The following is a 12,128-nucleotide window of genomic DNA, read 5'->3' as shown; positions in this document are numbered from 1 at the left end:
CCTACCCAGCACATTTTAATTGTGTTTGCCCTTTGTTCCTTTTGACCTTTAAGACTTTGCTTGCAATAAAACCAGTAAACAGACAGAAGCAAACTGCTATGCCACATCAAATCAGACTACAATTCAAGGAGAAGAATTGTAAATGTGGAAGCGTCAAGAAAGAATGAGTTTGTCCTGATTCATATAAACACTTTATTCAAATGCTTTGGGTGCAGATAAACAGTCCTTGTGCAATGTTTGTTATGGTTTCACCTCCTTCAAGCTGGAAACTGAAAGTGTTTTGGTTAATGGGACAAAAAACTTTTTTGAGTTGCTCTGCAGCTGCAAGTACTTCTGTATGTTATGATGAAGCACTATCTCACATATTTTAACAGCAATGCATCTCAGTAATTCAGATTTTTTGTTTTGTTTTGTTTGTTTTGTTGGCTTTTTTTTTTTTCCACAGAGGAGGAACCATTGCTTTGCAATGCACTTACAGTGACTGGCTGTACCTGCTGGCATTTCCTGGAAAAGCAGAAATACATTTTCATTATATCCTTCAATGGACACAGACATAAGTCTCAGTAAAAATGTTTTAAAACTTTTCTTACAACACTACTAACTTGTGAGGGGTGTTTCAAGTATATGAAATTCTTTTCTATGTGAAGCTTAGACCTAACAAGTACAAAACCTGATTTCAAGACAGTGGAAAAAGCAGGAAAAATTCTGAGGGCTACAACAGAAACATCTGATAGATCCTTTAAAATGTTCTTTAGAATTTAAGAAATTTGGTTTTATATTAAGTGATTGGTAATAGTCTTAGATATTTTTTAAAGTTTTATGTAATATTGGCAGTTTCTGTAATCTGACTCCTATTGTGTCTTGCACTACCTTTAACCCTTGTGACACGTTTTCTGTAATTCTTATGTTACAGCTGCATTTCTGCAGTTTCCTGACTGGTGCAGTGCCTGGGTACTCAAAGCATGGAGGAAATACATGGAGGAAAAATTAACTAGAAAATTAATTTAGATTTTTGGGTTTTTTCCCCAACTTATCCTCCTCAGTATATAAAGTCTTTATTCAAGAGGGACAAAAGCATAACATCCTTCCACTCCAGTTGCATTTTTTTTCAAACATAATTCTACATTTCTTTCTTGAATATACTGGTTCTTCAGCTGTTCCTACCCATGTCTTCTTCCTACTTCATATGACAAAACAAAGCTTGGATAAATGGTGCTAGAAACTGTATTATTCTTTATAGCAAGCAAAGAGAAAAATACCTGTAACACTCCACTGTTCTGAGCTTAGTTTTAGTGATCCTTGAGTATTACCATTTTACAGTGGTCTGCAACAGGTAATATAGAATAGTTGGTATGAAATAAAGCCAATTTGCATATGGGAGGATTCAGATAAGTGTGTGGTTTAACTTTGGTGTCACCTGGAGAATTGATGTCTTCATAAGTGAAGTATTTCCAAGGTACAGTTATATTGCAATAAATAAAAAGTGTCTATAAAACCTAAGGTAACCAAAACCCCTAACTGATGCTTAATTAAAAAAAAACCAAACAAATTATTTTGAGAAGTACTTTTTAACATCCCTTCCAGCTCTGGTGATTCTTCCTTTTACGTTTACTTTTACTACTGCAATAGCTAAAAACTGAATTTGCTTCTAATCATTTAATATAAAGGGATAAGGATTTAAGGTATTTTTGGGGGAGTTGTTGTTATCCATTAAGAGTGCTTTATGGCTCTGGGGTTCAGAGATAGTGAAGGGTAAAAGACAACTTGTTAACACTGCACGGAGAAATAAAAAGTTCATGAAAGTAGAATTTTGCTTCTAGGGAGGTTTAAATGTGGACTTCAGTATGTGTTCATGTATTTGGGGGAAAAAGTCAAAATACTTTTACATTCCATTTCTACTCACATTGCTAATCAGAGGAACTTCTGAGACAGGTGGCAGGATGTCTCATCAAAGTGAAACTAGAGTTGCCCTGCTGAGATTCCACCTGCTATGTAAAAGTCCTACTACCTTCTTGCCAAGTGGAAAGAATTAGCTGACTCCAGCAGATTTTGGGTCTTTATCAGGTAAAAGTGATTCTAGGCTGCGAGATTGAGCACTAGAAACTGTACACTCCACAACTAGAACTAGAATCCTCCACCTTAAAAATGTTTAAGAAAATGAATTTCCTAACCATGGTAGTGAAAAAATGTCCCGTATTCTAGGGTGAATTTCCCTTCCCAAGCATTTCAGAGCGCTAATAACTAAGGCTCTGCCCCTTGGTCATGGAATGAAGAAGTAGTTGGAGTCACAAGAAGCATTCTACACCTAAAAATGAGCTTTTTGTGGTGAAAATAAAATTAGCTGCTGGCCTTTCAGTATAATTTGGGAAATGTACTTCAGATTGTATGTACCTGCTGCATTCAGCATTTGTAAAAAGTTAGCGCTCTGTAACAGCACTCCCCTCACTAGCTTTTCATCTCTCTCCCTCGTAATCTAATTTTCTTTCTCCCATTATGTCATGGCTTAGCACAGTTCAGGTCACAAATTCCTCTGAATAAAAATGAGGCTGATAGCAGTAGGTGCTATAACATGGTTAGATTTGCAATATAAATAAAAACAACTCCTAACTGTACAAGTTATGTGCAGATTGATCACATTTTACCCACTGGTATCTCCAGTGGATACTGGGCATAGTACTTTGTAATTTTCTTCAATTTAAGATCATATGTCTGTAGCACAGAATATCATGGGCTTGAAAGCAAGTAAACCAGCAGTAGTTTCCTCATTGCATTAAACAATCACTTGAAATGAACTTAATTTCACACCACAGTAAGTACAACTGAAATCGCCATGAGTATCAATGAAGGAGCCCATCTATTTTGGCCTGATTTTTGTCCAGTTTGCAAACATTGTATCCAAGAACTGTTTGCATTGAAAGTACCCTAATATTTTGTGGGTTAGTAATCAGATTTATGTCTGGAAAAAAGTATTTTCCTACCAGACAGAAAAGATGCACCACAAGATCTCCACTCTTCAGAAGTCTCCTGAACAATTTTACTGTCTTTTAGAATCCTTCTTTAGGTGACATCCTCCAAGCAAAGGCAACATACAGTTAAATGTATCATTTGGAAAGCCATGCCTTGGTTTCTGGATCATCAGCTTTGAGTCACAGAATGATTTGTGCTGGAAAGAGGCCTTTAAAGGTCATCTAGTCCAAATCCCCGGCAATAAGCAGGGACATCTTCAGCCAGATCAGGTTGCTCAAAGACCTGTTCAACCTGACACGTTGAATATTTCCAGGTAAGTGGGTTCCTTCCCTCCCGTGCACTGTGCACACTTTTGGCCCTTTTGCATATACCTAGACTTTTAAAATGTTTTTGATTTATGGAACTGGATTTTGGAATATAAATCCTTGACTAAATTTGTAGGCAATATAATTGTTAGTAGGTATAACAACTGTTGCAGTCACAGGAGCTAGCAACTGCATTGAGCGCTTGACAACCATCAGCAATCTGCTTATCATCTCAATTTCTCAACCAATCTCTATTATTGTCAGTTAGCAATCAAAGCCTTAGGGAAAAAAGATATATTAATTATTTCTGCAATTCCAGATCGCTCTGGAAGGTTGCTATGGGCACAGAATATTGTAACTCTTCTTGGCATCCCCCAGACAATGCTGTTGGTGGTTGTGCCCCAAGCTCCCTGTTAGCACGCAGCTGATCCAGAATGTATGAAGTCAAGAAAGAAAAAACAACAGAAACTGGCATAATGTCTCACACCTTACAAGCACATTTGTGAATGTTTACTAGTTCTTGGGGAAAGAAACCCCCAACAAATGAAAACCAACAAGAGGGCCAGTGAAATAAACCAGGGAAGACAAGCGTGAAGGAATACAGGACAGAACACCAATATGCAGGACGGCTCTTCTGAGCTCTGGGAGGGGGTGGAAAAAGGATGTGATGGTTACAAAGTATCCATCCTTACCGGCTCTGGCTTTTACCGAAATCACAGTATCTTCGAACATACTCCTACTACAATTTCTACTTCACATGCTACCTTCCCATCTCCGCCATTTCGTCTCCCAAGCAGACTGAAACACTACCGGTGCACATTGCAAACTTTTAAAATGTCCATAGCTTCCCCAGATGAATCTTTAGGAAACTATAGCTACGTTAAATGCCTGAAATTCCGCATCCATCCGAGTTTAGACGTTTACATGTACTTTTGGGAAGGGTTTTGTTAAGCCACAAAGGCGGAACAGTCAAGGGTGCTTGGACGAGAGCGGGCCTCTCCCCAGTCTTGCTGTCACCCAGCAGACACAGGGTATTCCTTTTTCTCTCATAACAGAGAATTTCGTGAGATTTTTGTCTTTTCTAGGGATCTTTGCATCATTACCACCAAAGCCTGTTCCCGGGCAGGATGCGCTGGCGCTGCGGGCGGGACCAGCCTGTTGCGAGCAGCAGCGCTGCCGGGGGCTGCGGGCGGCCCTGCCCGCGGCTCGGCATCGCAGTCGGGGACAAAGCCGCCCGGGGCAGGGACGCCTTCCCGGAGGAGTCAAGCGGCAGCTCAGGGGCGCCGGGAGGCGGGAGCGCCGCGGCGGCGCTCAGCGGGCGCTGCCGCTCCGCGCTCACGCCCATCGCCGGGGTAAACGCGGCGCGCTCTCGCCGCCGCCCCGCGGTCCCCCGCCCGGCGGGGACAGCCCCGCGCGGCGACGCGGGGACGCTGCCGAGCCCGTCCCGCCCGTGCCGGCCGCTCCGGGGGCGGGGGCGCGGGAGGAGGCGGCGGGGCGGGGGGAGCGGCGGCGGCGGCGGCGCTGGGAGGTCCGGGGCGCGCATGCGCGCTCCGGCGCTCCGTGACGGGGGCGCTCCCGCGGCACCGGGGCCCGGCTCGCGCTCCCATAGGCTGCTTCCCCCGGCAGGCGCGCGCCCGCAGCTCGGCTCTTCCTACCGCGCTCGCGGGGGCGCGCGCTGCCCGGGCCGTGCGCCGCTGTCACAGCTGCCCGCGCGCCGCTCCCCGCCCTCGGCGCGCGCCCTGCCCGCGCCCCGCGCCCCGTCCCCGCCAGCTCCGCTCCGCCGCCGGCGGGTTCCTGCTTCCGTCTCCTCCCGCCGCTCCCCGCCCGCCAGCCCCGCCGCTCCCCCGCCCGGCACCCGCGGCAGCGGCAGCGCGGGCTCCGCCGGCGGCGCCGGTACTCCGGTAAGGGGATGCGGGGGCTCAGCGGCAGCCGCGGCGGCGGGGAAGCGGGTACCGAGGCGAGACCGGGCTGCTCCGGCGAGCGCTCCCCATCCCTCCCCCGGGCCTGGCGCCGCCGCTTTTGCGACTCGGGCGCTGCTCAGCAACCGCTGCCGCCGCCGCCGGGGTGGTGATGGCGGGGAGGGGGCCGGTCCCTGCCGTGTGCCGGGGTCTCCGTGGGCTCCCTCACCTGAGGGTCGCTGGCGGGGCCTGAGGCCGCCGGAGAGCGCCGCGGAGAAAGGGGAGGCCGGGGCTCGGCGAGCGGCCGGGGCATCACCGTCGGCGGCGGGGCCGGGCCGGGCCCGGGAGGGAGATGCGTGCGAGCCCCGGGCGGCGGCGTTGCCCCGGGCGCGGCGCGGGCAGCGGGGTTCCCGCAGCGCGGAGCGCGGCTGCCGCCGTCCCGTGCGCCGCGGCCGCAGGGCGCAGGGGGCGGCCTCCAACTTTCCTTGTCCCGGGAACTGCGGCCGCCCGAGGGGACGCCCGCTTTTGGCAGGGAGGAATACGCGGGGAGCGTGGGCTGTGGGGACGGACCTCGCGCTCTAGGGCCGGCTGGTAGCTCGAGGAAGTGCTTGCCTGACACGGGTACAGAGCCATCGGTTGTTGCCTGGGGTTTTTCCCCCGGCGACCTTTCCTGTATTTCGGCACAATTTGCTTTGGTCGTGGATGCTGTTACTGGTAAGGCTCTGGCGATTTAGCCCTAGGCGAGTTAGTGCTTGATGTATGCTCAGGTCTTTCACACGTGTGTGCAAGTAGTGCGCTCACAGTGTTCTTGATGCACTGCAAAGACCAGGCTGTGAGCCTCTGCTTTCAGAAGCTCCTGGTTGAGGGTACAAGAGGCAGAAACTATAATGCTGTGGTGCAGATTGTACCAAGAAGCCTAAGGGCAAAGGCATGAGCTGTAAAATTGCTTGTTGAAAGCCTGTAACTTCCTCGGGGCAGTACCTGCTGTCCTTGCGCCCTCAACGCGCACACGGTACGCTGTGATGCACACGCTGTGTGTACATGGATGTGGCAAACATCCCCATGCTCACAACATTCGTGTACTATATCTGCGATCTTCTATTAGCACTTGGTACCTCTTGTTCTGTGTGTGTGTGTTTGTATACTGAAACATACACATCAGCTGAAAATTGTATGTTTCAGTACACATGTGTACACACACATACTCTTTCTGTCTCGAAGTACAGGATCTTAATGTCCAGGCCTGAAAGTTACTGGAGTAAATACTTCAGAATGGGTGAGCATGAAAGGGTTTCTTGATTTTATAGTATAAATATTATTTATTTTTCCAAGTAATTTTCCACTGCAAGTCATCAAAAACTTCAGAAAAGTCTGAACAGAAAAATCTTATTTGCAAAAGTAAATAAGTGGCCAAGTTGCCTGTGCTGCTGGTGCTTGGGGTGCTTTTACAGATGACTTTTACAATTCCTTTCGTTATTAAAGAAAACTAGTTATGAGGAGTTGGTGACTCTGCTTTGATGTATTTCCAGTAGTGTCTGTTTCTCTGGTTATTGCAGGTATGCTTACTGCCAGATTTTTAGTGGTGCTTGTTAACGAGTTTTATGTGTATATCTACCTTAAGGAGGCACACTAGCATATTGCAAAGTTTGCATATTTTCCCAACTACATGTAATAGGACAGCATTTTTCAAAGTTGGAAGTGCAATTAATTACTCACATTTTCTGAGCAAAAAGTTCAACAATGAGGGAAAAGCAGAACTTGGAGTGTTGAATCAGGCCAATTCACTCTTTCAGTGATGTAGCTGCCAGGACAGCTGGGAGAATACAGAAGGTCATTTGGAAGTTGTAGCTTTCTTTCCCTTTTAGTCCATTGTTTTCATTTGTTCAAAATTTTGTCGGTTTCATTAGCTGAACAACTGAAAATACAGTAGTTCTAGGTAATATGAGAAAAAAAACCCGTTAGCTATACATGCTGGAGTAGAAATAGAGCTACTTCACCTTAAGTGAATGGGTAAAGGTTGTATAAACCATATAGGGGCTTCCCTTCGGTTTGACATCTGTGGTTTGTGATCGCTTTATTGAGACTTCAAATAGAGACTTGATTGTATATTTGAATGCTTATATATTACAATTATTGCACACCATTCATAGTGTAAAAATTTTTACTTTGGTCCTTTTCTGTCTTCGTGTGGCTGTATGGAATAGGTGCTTTATCTGTCAGATCTTTTCTAAACCAAATCATTTTCCCTGGCTTGGAATGTATGCAGTTAAAAATAACGATAATTTTATTTATAGTTTATCAGATCAGTCTGTCCATTGACATTTCAATGGATAAAGAAGAAGAAGGTTTAGATTTGAGTACTTATATCTTGTTGCAGTCAGGATTAAAGTAAAAAGTCATGACTATAATCTTAGGCTGGTCTGGAGGGGGAGCTAGTGTCAAAGCAAAAGTGACTTAATTAAATCTTGTTGTCTGGTCATAGAATATGCTCCTAATACAATAAGGAAAACAAATATAGATGATGCATGCTATGTATGATTGCATTAATATGCATCTCTTGTATGATGAAAATAATCTGAAAGTGAAGTGATATGTGATTTTTTTTTTTTTTTTTTGGGAAATAGAGTGTGTGTTTTGCTGTTGTGCAACAAAAACTGTATCCAAAGAACTTTGAAGTTGCAGGATCAAGCTCTTACACATCATGAAATGGCAGAATCAGAGATTCTTTTAAGACATGTAATGTGGCCTATAAATGTAGGGTTAAATTTTACATTTTTTCCCTACAATGTTGCTTTCAGTTTATAGCATAGAATGGCATAGATGGTGTTCAGTGTGCCATACTGAATCCTTTTTCTTGGTATCAAATAATGTGTGGCCTCAATATTTGTTTATGTGCTGTTCATACGGTACTTTCTTAATTTCCTCTTTTGCTGTTTCATTACCTTCAGTCTCTAGTGCCTGCATGTTTCACTAGTAATATTTTCACATAAGTCTCCTGAGATATATTATGTATTCCTTTGTGTTGAATATCCAATTTAGGACCTTTATGATATGATTTTTCAAAATAATCTATCAGTGTTTTAAAGCTTTATGTGTTCTATGATGTTTTTCCATAAAGGTCTAATTTACTAACAATAATCTGGCTTTTTTTGGTTGTTTTTAATAAACCCCTCAACAGGAATCCATGAATGCATATCTAGAAAAGACCTCATTGCTTGATTTGTAGTATGGTGTCTGTTGATTTAGACTGCAGGTATAAATACTTGGATCTGTTGCAGTGTTAACCCCAAGGTACTAAGTCCATAATTTTGATGAAGAGTGGATTGCTCATTAAAAGTTCGTAGGGGTTTTTTGATATATTTTTTCTTTTAAAGATAATTTGTGTGCAAGAAACAAGAAGAAAATAAAAATTTCCAGGACAGTATTAATTCCCTCACTTTTCCTACAATACCTGTCATTTACAACACACTTGCCAACATTTGCAGTGCATATGGCAAGGTCCTAATATAATATAATATAATATAATATAATACAATATTGTTTGTTGTTTTTGTTTTTGTTTTTCCTAACAGGTATTTCAGTAACACAGCAAAGGTACCTTGAGCACAAGGGCACAGAGAACAAGATCAAATAACCTTTAATTTTTGTGATGTGACTGTATATATTTTTTGAACCGATGGTTAGGTTTTTGATAGTCAACTGTTTAAAACTCCATGAAATTCTTTCCACATAACCAAAATGTTCAACATTCTAGATTGAGAAAAAAAGTCAGCAAGCCTGATGAACAGGAGGATACCCTCTGTCCTGTGGGATTGCACATATGACTAACGCATATAGCATATAAGTTTTTACAAATGCTGAAATTTGTATATTTTGCCAAATGACTTGTGCCACCTGAGCTAGCTGGGAATGTGATACTAGTAATTTGTTATTCAGCTGTACTCCAAATGATGTTGTCTGTGTATGGTTTTCTGAGATTTTGAAGTGTTTGAAAGTAGAGGTGAAACTCTGGAATCTTGGGCTCTATTCCAGGCTCTTGGAGTGAATATATTCTGTGGGATGCTGATTTTTCTGCTTGTTCCTTATGTGATCTCCCTGTCCCAATCTTCTTTGCCCTATCCTGAAATTTTTACCACAATTCTATTTTCCCCAAGTAAACAGTTTGTGTCTTGCTAAAGGGCTTCTTATCTGGCATCCAGTACTATCCAGTGTGCATAGAGGTTCTAAATAATAAGCTGTTTATCCCAGTCTCTTTCACTGTTTGAATCCTTTCACAGTCCTGTCTGCTGGTCTCAGGTTTCTGTCCACTACCCTCAGTTTCACATCCAGTTCTCTGTCATAAAAAGGATTTCTTTTCTCTGTGTTGTGCATTTCCACTGGCTCCTGTGGCTCTGTCTTGTGTAGTTTTCCCCCTTCAGTTTTGTGTTTAATTCTTCCTGGCTTCTCTCATCTGAATTTGATTTTTCCTTTCCTGCCTGTCTTCCCAGCCGTCTCAGACTTTGTCTGTATCCCAAACTCAAGTTTGTGTTCATTGTGTCAACTGTATCAGCTTTTTCCCACGTTGCAGTTCTTTCTTTAGTCAAATTTTATTGGTTCCTCTCTTTTCCATCCTTTTGTTTACATGGATAGCTTATGTTTTCATACTTGTTGGATCCAGCAGGGGTATCACTGAGAATAAATTTAGATGCCAGTGATCCATCCTGATAGTCAGGAAAGCAAGCAGGCCTGTCAAGAGTTGAGTTTGTGGGGAACTCATGTCTGAGCTGCAGTGCAAAAATGGGATATATAAACAGGGGCACTGGGACAGGCTACAAAGGAAAAAAATAGAAAAATTGTCCTGGTATGTAGGGATGACATCAAGAGAGCCAATGCTCACCTAGAGATGATGCTTAGGAGGGAGATCAAGGGCAGCAAGAAGAGTTTCTTCTAGTACTTGAGTAGTGAAAAGCAGCACAATTAAAATATGAGTTTCTTTTGGAATGTGATGTGTTATAGTGACAGTGGATCCGGATAAGGCTGGGGTACCCTGTACCCTGATCATTCTGTTCCTTAGTGAGGCATCACCAGCAAGGTCTCCAAGGCCTCTGTGCTTAGTAACAAGGGTTTGAGGAGAGCAGCTGCCAGCAGTGGCTGAGGATTCAGCTGGGGATTATTGAGATGACTCGAATCCTGCCAGTGCATGGGGCCAAAAGAACTGTGCCTGTGAATGTTGATAGAGCTGGCCAGTGTTACAGTGAGGTCCTTCCCTAGCATCTTTGAAGCATCTTGGATACCAGGAGACCCTCTCGATGGCTGAACAAATGCATGTGTTGCACCCTCCAAAAAATGCTAAAATACAGCCCAAAGAGCTACAAACTGGGTAGCTTGCTTTTTGTCCCTGGGAAAATAGGGGCATGGCTTTTCTTGGAATGCATTTCTGGTCACAAGAAGGAAGTGAATGGGAGCAATCAGCATGGATTTATCAAAGGTAAATCATGCATGACAGGGCAGATTGCCTTCTATGGTAAGCTGGCAGAATATTTGGAAGAGATAAGAACAGTGGATTTAATTTTCCTGGACTTTAGCAAGATTTTCAATTCAATCTCCAATGATATTTTTGTATCCAGATTTGGACATTATAGATTGCTGGAGAACTAGAAGATATAAAAAAGACTGGTTGGATAGAGGGATGGATGGATGGATTCAGAAAGAAGTGCTTAGTGTGTCATATAGGGAGGTTGGTAACAAGAGGGGTACTGCAGGCATTTGTGCTGAATAGTGACAAAGTGTGCTCTTGTGCTTGCAGATGACACCAAACTGGGGGGAGATAGTTGTGCTTGATGGGGCTGCCATTCAGGGGGACTTTGTCGCTGTGAACACAGGGCCTATCTGGAGCTTTATTCAAGAGCAGCTGCGAAGTCCTACACTGGTGAAACAAGAGCACCTTGCAGTGGTACAGGCTGGGGACTGACAGGCTGGAAAGCAGCTCTGCTGGAGAAACCTGGGGTCTTGGCAGACAGCACTCTGACCACGGATCAGCAGCTGCATGCCCCTGCAGAATCAAAGAATGGTTCCCAGCTACCAATGTAAAGCACAGCACTAAGGGCTGCTATGGAAAAGGAAAAAAAATGAACTCTATCTCAGTCACACCCTAAACAAAGGGATGTAAAAGATCATCCAGTTCCAATCCCCCCCCGCCATGGGCAGGGACACCTTTCACTAGACCAGGTTGCTCAGAGCCCTATCCAGCCTGGCCTTGAACACTTCCAGGGATTGGTCATCCACAGCAACCTCACTGGGTAACCTGTCCAGAGTGCCACCATTTTCACAGTAAAAAATTTCTTCCTAGTATCTTATCTAAACTGTCCCTCTCTCAGCTGAAGGCCATTTCCCCTTGCCTTATCACTGCATGTCCGTGTCAGAAGTCCCTCTCCAGCTGTCATGTAGATCCTCTTTAGGTACTGGAAAGAGCTCTAAGGTTTCACAGGAGCCTTCTCTCATTTTCTTCTCCCTTTCCCTTTCCCTCTCCACAACCCTGACTCTCTCAGCCTAGAGAAAGGAAGGGCAGCAACATCCTGGACTCCAGGAGTAGGAATGTAGCCAGCAGATGGAGGGAAGTGGTTGTTGCTCTCTACTTGGTGCTCATTAGACTGCATCTAGAGTGCTGTGCCCGGTTCTGGGATTCTCAATGCAGGAAAGACATTGATAAATAGAAGTGAAGTTGGTGGAGGATTACCAGGATGATTAGGGAGCTGGAACACTCGTCCTGTGAGGAGAGGCTGAGAGAGATAGGTTTGTTCAGCTGGAGAAACAGATGATCTCAGTGGGATCAAACAACAACATACTGGGTTTTTTTGAGGACATCACTGAGAAAATGGGGTCAGGCTCTTTTACTGAGATGTGAGGGGAGAGGACATGAGGCAGTGTTCATCAATTGAAACACAGAAGGTTCAGGCTTGATATAAAGAAAAACTCTTTC

At 44.4% G+C, this 12,128-nt stretch overlaps 1 protein-coding gene across 6 annotated transcripts in view; it reads left to right on the top strand.

The window, feature by feature from the left end:
- Nucleotides 1-5,050: 5,050 nt before the first annotated feature.
- The window catches only part of FUT8 (fucosyltransferase 8), a 96,553-nt gene continuing 89,475 nt past the window's right edge, over nt 5,051-12,128 (top strand). For all 6 annotated transcript variants that reach the window (XM_038137222.1, XM_038137217.1, XM_038137220.1 and 3 more), the window contains exon 1: nt 5,051-5,173. The gene's annotated coding sequence lies outside the window, so the exon portion shown is untranslated. The remainder of the gene's footprint in view (nt 5,174-12,128) is intronic.

This window comes from Motacilla alba, chromosome 5 (genome assembly GCF_015832195.1).
Source record: "Motacilla alba alba isolate MOTALB_02 chromosome 5, Motacilla_alba_V1.0_pri, whole genome shotgun sequence".
NCBI classification, from domain to species: domain Eukaryota; kingdom Metazoa; phylum Chordata; class Aves; order Passeriformes; family Motacillidae; genus Motacilla; species Motacilla alba.
The sequence above is the reverse complement of the archived record's forward strand: the minus strand, read 5'-3'. Positions and strand labels throughout refer to the sequence as shown.